Consider the following 10,239-nt stretch of genomic DNA (forward strand, 5'->3'; position numbering starts at 1 on the left):
TGTTATTTGTTCGGAAGAAAGATGAATCATTGTAGAAGTGTATAGACTACAAAAAAACTGAATAAGGTGACTATAAAGAACAAATATCCACTACAAAGGATTGATGGGTTTTTTTTACCAACTATATGATGTCGGATGCTTACCAAAGATTGATATACATTTAGGGTACCACTAGGTACTTGTTCGAGAGAGTAATGTTTCAAAGACAACACTCACGATTAGATTATGGCCATTTTGAGTTTCTTGTAATGTCTTTCAGATTGACGAATGACCCAACAATATTTATGAACCTGATGAATAGTAAATCCATGTCATTCTATAATTGTTCGTAATTGTATTAGTTAATGATATTCTGGTACATTTCATTCAAAGGCAAATCATAGAGACCATCACTAAGTAGTGCTTCAGTTACCCCAAGGTTAGAGGTTGTAAGCTAAATTCTCAAAGTATGAGTTATGGTTGTATTTAATGGTTTTTTTTCGCCGGGGACATATTGTATTAGATGCTAGTATTCAGGTATACTTACAAAAGACTGAGGTCGTGAAGACTTGGCCTAGACCTATGAACCTGGTCGAAGTTCGAATCTTTCTGAGGGTTAGCGGATTATTATATAAGTTTTGTGGAAGGATTTTTATTTCTTTTCTCCACTTTCAGCACCCCTAACAAAGTTGACTTAAAAAAAAGTTAAGTTTTAGTGGACAATAGCCTATGAGGGGAGATTCCAAGAGCTGAGATATAAAATGACTTCAACACCAGTTCCGACCCTACAAGACGGTCAAGAGGGAAATGTAATGTATTATTATGCTTCAAGAATTAGGCTGGTTTATGTTCTAAAACATTAAAGAAAGGTAATTGCTTTTCATGATAGTTAATGAAGAATGAAAAGAACTACTCGACCTATGATTTAGAGTTGACTGTAATTATTCATTCCTTGAGGATTTTGAGGCATTACTTGAATGTCTTTAATGTTGATATTTATACAGATCCTAAGAACCCCCAGTATATTTTTAGACTAAAAAAGGTAATTCTATAATAGCGCCAATGGAATGAATTGCTGAAAGTTATTGATGTGGATATCTTATATCATCCAAGGAAAGTAAAATATAGTAGCGGATGCCCTCAGTCATAATTTTATGGGTAGTTTATCACCTTTGGGAGCTGAGAACCAGGAGATGGCCTAAGAGCTCCATCAGCTAGCTGGTTTGGGGTTATATTATAAAACTTCAATGACACTAGAGTCACAGTCCAGGATTGGGTAATAGCATCTCTATTTGTGGAGGTGAAGGCTTGACAAAGTGAAGATCCTAGTTTAGATCATCTCAGAGGCAAGGCTTAGCAGCAAAAAAAAATCACCTTTGACAGAGCAGGAGAGACAGTTTTCAAATTCAGAGATCAGTTATATATTCTAAGTTCCACAAGGCTTCTATTGAAAAATATGGGACATGCGAACCATTCTCGCTTCTCTGCTCACATAGGAACCATGAAAACGTGTCATGGTATTAAGGAGATATGGTGTCAATAGGGAGAGGTAGAGCATCAGAACCTTAGTTTGCTAACTCAGGAGATAGTTATTCCATTGTGGAAGTGGAAGAAGATAAATGTGAATTTTGTCACATGTTTTCCGCATTCGCGAGGAAAGATCAAATTCCATTTGAGTGATTATTCACAGGTTGACGAAATCAGCCCATTTCTGTCTAGTTAGGACTACCTTCTGGTGGAATATGTTGGGATGTACATTAGAGAGTTATTTATACTCAATTATGTCTCAGTATAGATTACTTCAAATACATGGACACATTTTATAGCACAACACAGAGAACCTTGTTGAAGGGTTTGGGGACTCAAGTTAATCTTAGTATGGATTTTCATCTTCAGATTGATGTCCAAGCCGAATGTATAATCTAAATGCTCAAGGACATGTTATGGGTATGTGTGCTAGATTTTCATGGAAACTGGTGTGATCACGTGTTACTGGTTGATTTTTCCTATAATAACAACTTCCAAGCAAGTATTCAAATAGCTCCTTAGGAAGCACTATATGGAAGAAGTGCAGGTCACCAATTTATTGGTTCAAGATCAGGGAAGTAGAGTTGCTAGGTCATGATCTAATCTAACAAGTTATGGAGAAGGTAAAGCTTATTAGAGATCGGTTATATATATCATAGAATAGTGAGAAGTCTTATGCAAATGTTTGACAACGAAACTTAGAATTTAATGTAGAAGATTGATTTTCTTCAAAGTATGGCCTATGAAGGGTATCATTCGATTAGTCAAGAAAGGAAAGCTGAGTCCAAGGGATGTAGGGCCATATCATATTATTTGGAGGATTGGCATGGTGGCTTACGAGCTTAATTTCCCTTCAGAATTTAAAGCAGTTCATCTGGTGTTCTATGTATCTAGTTTATAGAAGTGCATCGAAAATGCTTCGAATTATGCCCATTAAGGATATTCTTGTCTCTACAAACTTTTTTATGCCAAGGTGTTAGTGGCTATTTTGGTTTGGCAGGTAAGAAAGATTTGGACTGAAGAACTGGTTTTTATGAAAGTGTTATGGTGGATTAACAACGTTGAGGAAATAACTTGAGAAGCCGAGGAGGAAATAAGGAAGAATTACCCCCAACTATTAATGAGTTAAGCTGAGTTGTTTTTCAATAATTGACAATTATTCCTGTACACAAACTTGATTGGATTTTAAATACCAAAAAATGCATTTTATATGGATTGTCGAAAGCTAGTTATACCAAGCCTTGTAAGTGGATTTTAAGAACTAGATTTAAGATTTGCAAACGTAACAAATATAGCCTTGCAAACAACACAATAGCAGCAAGGAATACAATCAAGAGATTGGTCGAATCCATTCGCGGACTAATGTTCTTAAGGAGGGGAGAATGTGAGATCATGTGGTTCTTTCGCATAGTATGTGTATCATTACATGAGTGTATGAGCATTATATGACTTGGTGTATCATTTCAGGAGAATAAGGTTACAAAGGGGAGGTTAAAAAGAATAAATTAAAAAAAATCAAAGAATTAGACTAACGTTATGGGTCAAGGATGCCCTTAAACAAGTTCGAGTTAAAGAATGTCTATTCTAACACCCCACCCGTTCAAAAAGCATAAGTTAACCGGTACCTTTGGAGATAAGACAAAGATTATCTTATATGCTAATAGGGATGTGTTATAAGGTGATATAGTCGCCCAATGATTGTAAGTTAAATTTTGAAGTCAAGAAACTTGAGAAACAAAAAGTTGGCAAAAGTTAGAGTAAGTTTCTTTAATAAATTTCCTGAAAATTGGGTTAAATGTCTCGGAGGTTTTCTCCCAATAAACAAAGCTTTAGAAAAACCCCAATATATGAAATATAAGGTCTACGAGTCTACTTTCCAAAGCACTAAATCATTTGTCCATACGACTTCAGAATTGAGAGATATTCATATTTTAGTGAGACTGCACAAGCAGGCACGTGAATGTGGGTCACTCGCCCCTATGTCAGTTTAGCTCTATAAGATTTGGTTTCCCTTCGTTCTCACTCAATTTTTTCGACCAAAAAATAGAAGGAAGCAGTCCTAAATCCTCTCTAAAGGTTCCCNACTCGTGGTTAGGATTTGGTTATGGTTATTTTGGGTTGGAAAATAGGGGTGTGGTGATACGCTGAGTTTTAATTGTTGTGCAGGCATACTATATTTGGTTGTTGTTGACTATTGTTTAGGCCTCAACTTGTTAATAGCTGCTACAAAAATGTATGTTACGTCATTAATTTGGGGTTGTAATTTGGAGAAGAAAAGAAAATGAAGCATGTATTTAAAAAGTGTCTGGCGAGCTAATTACTCTATTAGTAGGATCTAAATTGTTACTTTGACCCTGCCGTGTTCATATTCTGCCTGTAATGGTTGTGTGACATAATTTTTTGTAGATTACATATTGTGACATGATTTTAAGTAGATTACATACTGTAAGGAAGGGGTACAATCCATATTCATACAACAAGACCCAAAACTGAGGTATGTTAAGGCTAAGCACTGTACTTCCTTTGAGCACGAATTTTGGAATCCTAAATCGTAAAATATTATTTTACTACTCTATTACTAGAAAGACCTTTGGTGAAAGGCATTGATATTGCAGCTGGTGTAATTTTGTGACTCCGTTATGTTGTTATTCCACTCGTTAGGTTAGATAGGGTATTTAGTATCTTTATGTCATTTTGTAGATTCGCTTGACTATAGGTCCATGTGTACAAATTTTTATTCTTCTTTAGGTGTAGTAACTTAAAAAGATTAGAGATGAACAATATGAATTTGAAATCAGTCCTCCTTCCTCGCTAATTTATATTTTTGAAAACTTCAAAATAAAACGTCGATCTCCAAAACTCTTAAATATAAATCGTAGGTTTAAACTACTAAAGTACGGGTTTTCTGAAATACCTTCTTTTACAAACCACTAAGGAAACATATATAGATACTAAGTGAGGAACTTTAAGCTCTTCATGAACATCCTCAAGGATTAAGTTGCCTTTCTAAATCCAAGTTAAGTGTTCCAGTTTAATCTACAAGTATATAAGTTTCATGAGATATTTACATGTGATACGAAAGTGATTACGAGATTATGAGGACAAGAGTACCAATGAGCCAAGATTGGCAACATGATTCATGTAACAAATGCATTACGGATCCATGACATTACATGCTATGCATTCTACTTTCGAGCTATAATCGGAAGGTATGGGGCCTATTGCCTATATTTATACATATGAGACACAGATGGCCACAAATTGGCAAATATGATCCCGGTTTGCTACCGGAAGGCACCACCATTGCTAGCATTTGGTTGGGTATAACATGCATTTGCATCTATATATTTATATATATATATTCACGACATATGATTATGCAAGCATACCATGCATATTTAATCTATATAAGGTTTGATGTCAGCCATGGCGGCTACCAGAGTTTCTGTTTCAGGTGGTATCTTTATTCCGCTTGTTACAGTCAGTATTTATTATTCTATTTTCTGCCTTACATACCAGTACATTTTTATTCGTACTGACGTCCCATTGCCTGGGACACATTTTTGTTTCGTGCGTGCAGGTCTAGGTAGGGATTCTGATTAACCCTTCTGCTAGGATTCGGGGTTCAGCTGTGAGTTGGTAAGCTCCACTTCTTCATGGAGCTTTCATAGGATGTTACTTTTATTGTACTGTTTGGGTATAATCGGGGCCTTGTCCCGACCAGTGCTTATGTCACTCATAGAGGTTATTGTGGACACAGTATTCTGGGTTTCTTTCGGCAGCTTCCAGTTTCCAGCCACATAGGCTTGGCATGTATAGATATGTATGTATGTGTGTATATCTTCATTGTAGCCTTGTTGACTAACTAGTACCTTATTATCTTTGGCTTGTCTACCTTCGTCTATATGACTTATCGATATTCAGGTTATGACCTTAAGGGTCCAGTCATAGAGTTTTAGATGTTATGATGCCTGACCTTCTAAGCCCTTAGTTGAGTCAGTTGGTATGTTTACGTGTCTAACTCGATTGCTTAAGGTGTCCAGTGCCAATCATGCCTTTTCTAGTTTGGGGTGTGACAGAAAGCCCCCTTCTTGAAGCCCTAACTTGATCTTCTTCTTCTTCTTCAATGGAGTTTTTATTAACTTAATTAGGAATTTACCTAAAGACCCTTGCATTGGCCAAAATTAGACAGATTGCAAGTGTGACCCATGACTTGGTGACCCACGGACCGTGGGTGGGACCATGGCCCGTGTTGGTGAACCGTTGGTCAAGGGACTAGAGCCTATTTTGTGGTGCTTGACCCACGACCCCCACCTACGGGTCCTGGGTGGACCTACGGGGCATAGGTGCCCTTGTGGGTCACCGTGTACACAACCTTTTTGAGGCTTTTCCTCAAGGACCTAAGGTGGGTCCTTGGGGTTTTGACCTTGATGTTCCAACACTAATACATGATTTTTAGGGTACGAGAAGGTACGTTCAAGGCTCTAATTCTAACATCAAGCTTTATCTATGCTTATTAGATTTATGTTAGCCACTAGTTTAGTCTATAAATTTCTGGAATGTTACACACGTAGTTTTGGGACTATGAGGGAGACTGACCATAGTCCAACTCGGTATTAAGCCTACTCCTAATGAAATGTATAAAATACAACATACTGAAATAAACTGGATAGCTCATGATTCTGACATGCTAACTGAAAATGCAACATTAAGTACTGATAATGAAACATTTGAAAACTGATGCATGTATATATATATATATGTATAAACTGACCTAGCAAGTGTAATTCATGAACTAAACGAATCTACACAACTAGGGTTCTGAATTTCATGCAAGAATTAAGCAACATGGTTACGAAAATGTAATATTCTGATTAGGATTAATCTAACAACTAAATCACACCAATAATTTGAAGTTCTAGAAACCCTAGGTCTAAACATACTAAAGGGAATCAAGAATCTGACTGAATTCTAAGGACCTAATGGGTGAAAGGAACCCACTAGAGAAATCCCACATACCTGGTGACGAATTCCATGGAGAAATCTTTTGATTTTGGGGCTGGAACTGGAGGAAACCTTGTTGCGTTCTTGGAGTGGGTTGGTCGACTCTTTTCGCCTTTTTGCTCTAAGTTTTTCTGAGTTTTTGGTGAATGAATCTCTTAGGGTAAAGTCTAATTAAATTACTAAGCTAAAACTAACCAAAACTACATAGTTTAGGGGTTAAACGACATAGTTTAGGTGTCCAACACATAGGAAAAAGACCAAACGACCCTTGACTTAAAGTTGTCGGGGCCAATGACGGACCTGACCGATGGACCGTCAATGGACCTACGGTCTATCCTGGTCAACAGTCATTTGGCTTTAGAGACTGGATTTTGGGGGTCTTGAACCACGCCCCTGGACCACGGACCATGGTCCCACCTACGGTCCGTAGGTCCTGGCATGGGTCAACCCTTAGCTGAATTTTTCTGGGTGTTTGGGGAGGGCCTGCAGGTGACCAACCACGGACCCCACCTACGGTCCGTGGGTCACCCTACGATTCGTATGTGGCCCCGTTGGTGGCACCTGCAACTCATGAAATCTGCATTTCTGGTCTGTCTAGAATACAGGGTGTTACAATGAGGGATGTCGGGACAAGACCCCCGATCATCCTAATAACATAAGTGAAATGATAAAACAAAATGAGGGATCCTCCTGAAGCAAAGAGGATCACCAAACAACTCTGGAACTCAACTGGTTCAACGAAGCATTGGTTGATGATCCTGGCTACCTGTATCTACATCATAAAAGATGCAGGCCAAATGGGGTCAGTACATGGAATGTACGAGTATGCGAGGGAAAATCTAAAACAAGACATAAGCTTGAACTGAAACTGAAGAAACAACTTACCTCATCTCAACTCAACTCAGAGATACTCAACTCATTGCAAAATAAAGCAGTAGTAAAGATGCATTATAAATAAAAGCTTTTAAAATAGTAGATAACAACTCAATGTATTAGAAAATACCATATACTCAGTTTCTATGCAAGAATACAAGATAAACTATGTTTGTATATGAAAATACAAAATAAACTCTGCGGGAGATTCTTTAACCGACAACCATCCATATGAGCTTTGTGATGATACAACGTCTAGCCCATGCTGCCAGAAATGTCTTATACTTTGTCGGGGTATAGGACCTACTAACTAAGTGGCTCCACTAGTCTATGCTTAAAAGAAATAAGGAATCATCTAAAAAGTATGACCCTTTCTACCCACGTTCGCTACATGGTTTATGAGGACTTTGAGTTATCTGAACTCGTCCCTATATCGGTGCTAAATAATACTCCCAAATATAACAAGATCATATATTTAAAAAACATAATTCTTTCTCTTGTTTGAGATTATTACTCAAAATATTTCTCTTAATAGAGATGGAACTCAAAACTTGCTCAAAAACTCTTTTGGAAATCGGTGTTTCCTCTCATTTTAAATGTGAAAACATTTACTTTTGGGAATACTTAGTTCTCATATATCATTTTAAAGAAAATGAGCTTAACTCTCTCATCCTCATACTCAAGAACTCAAGTCTTAAAACAATTTCAAAATGATTGTAAAAGACTTCTTAAAAATGACTCGAAAGAACACTCAGACTTATTACTTATGTAACACCCCGCAACTAGAAAGATCTAAAATTAGAAAGAGTCATTTTTGGAAAGAATGAAAAATCTGGAAATTTGACAAAATTAAGTTAAGTATGAGTTTTGGGTAAACTTCAAACCACCATAACTCCTATCTCATGATGCTTTAGGTGTGCTACAAGATACCGTAGGAAATATCTTTGAATTATCTTTCCAACTCCACCGAGTTTGCGCAATTTCGAGCTCGTATGAGGGAGATATACCCATTTGAAGTTGGATTGTCTAGATAAGGAAAGTCAAAACCGGAGTTTAGAAGGGCATTGTGGTCTTTTCACCACCCAATTAATTAATTTCATTTTTGGTAATTAAGTTGGGGTCTAAACTGATTGGATTCAGTTTACTCTTTTGAAATTAGAGTTAGGGTTTTGAGAGAAGAGAAAAGAAGAGGAGAAAAGAGAAGGAGAAGCAAGGAAATCGTCAAGTTCTTGAAGAATTGCTTGTGGATTTCATCAAGGGGTGATCCCTACGAGGTATGTGAGATCACACAGCATTGGGTTAATTCACCCATGCACCAATCATTATTTATTTTAGCATATTATCGTTCTTGAGATTAGAGGAATTGAGTTCTTGATGAATATTATTGAAAGTTTCGTTTAAATCTTGATTAATGAGTTGTTAAGAAGTTATTGAGTTCAAATTCATGAAATTAGGTGTCGTTTTGAGTAGATTCTTGCATATTTTGGTTATGTAGCCGAATCTAAGTGTTTGGAGAAAGAACCAATCGAAACTAGAGGTTTTAGAGTTGAAAATCGACCAAGAAAAATCAGGGATTTCTGGGCAGGGGCCTGGGGCGCCGCACCAGCCAGAGCACCCCATCAGTGTTTCTGAAATTTGAGGCTTGGGGAGCCATGCCAGCCAGCGCACCCCAACTTCAGTTCTGAAGTTGTGCTCCTGGCGCCCCGCGCCACTCAGAGTGCCAGGGACATCAGGTTTTCTACTTCTTCCCACATCTTTCCGTACTAGTTCCCTTGAAACGTACCTATGTTTCCTAGTTGATTCCTACACTCTAAGGTACGTCTAAACAACATGAAATCATCAATAGCATGAGATCATGAGCCTTGAATCCATAATTCAATTCAAGGAAAGTTAAGAGTCAAGTCAAGAAAAGTTCATAGAGTTTTCCAAAAGTCTTTTACAAACGTTTTAACTTTGTTTTAAGACTTGAGTTTTGAGTTCAGTAAAGAGTAAGGATTGGAGTTCATTTATTCAAAAGAGTATATCGGGACTATGTATTCGCAAAGAGTAAAATGTTTTCACATTTAAACAAGAAAGGAAACCTTGATTTCCAAAGAGCCTTTGAGCTAGTTTTCAAGAAAGAGTAAATGCTTCCACAATTAAGCAAGAGAAGAAACTTTGATTTCCAAGAGGAAACTTTGAGATAAGTTTTGAGCAATTATCTTAAACCACAGAAAGAAGTTATATTTTTAAATATAAGAGCTAGTATTATATTTTGGGAGTAGTATTGAGCACTGATATGGAAGAGAGTTCAGACAACTCCCAGCCCCCATAAACCATGTAGCCACCATGGGTAGAAAAGGGTTAGATGATTCCTTAGTGGTTTTCAGCATAGACTAGTGGATCCACTTAATAGTCAGGTTCTATACCCTTGTCAAGGTATAGGACGGCCCTGGCAGTGTGAGGCAAAACGTTGTATCACCACAATAGCTCTTAAGTGATGGCTGTCGGTTAGATAAACTCCCACAACAGTATTATTTTGTATTTTTATAGACATTTCAGAGTTATATTGTATACTTGCATACATATCAGAGTTACTAATGTATTTCTAAATACACAGAGTTGTTAGCCATGTTTTAAAAGTTTTTCTTTATATTGCATTTACATTATTGCTTTATATTAAAATGAGTTCAGTCTAGTTGAGTTGAGTTAAGACCAGGTTTTTCCTTTCAGTTCATGTCAAGATTATGTCTTGTTTTAGGATTCCCCTTGCATACTCGTACTTTCAATGTACTGATGTCATTTGGCCTACATATTTTAATGATGCGGATACAGGTAACCAGGATCAGCATCCAGTGCATCGTTGATTCTAGTTGA

The sequence above is a fragment of the Solanum stenotomum genome, chromosome 10 (genome assembly GCF_019186545.1).
Source record: "Solanum stenotomum isolate F172 chromosome 10, ASM1918654v1, whole genome shotgun sequence".
Classification (NCBI taxonomy): domain Eukaryota; kingdom Viridiplantae; phylum Streptophyta; class Magnoliopsida; order Solanales; family Solanaceae; genus Solanum; species Solanum stenotomum.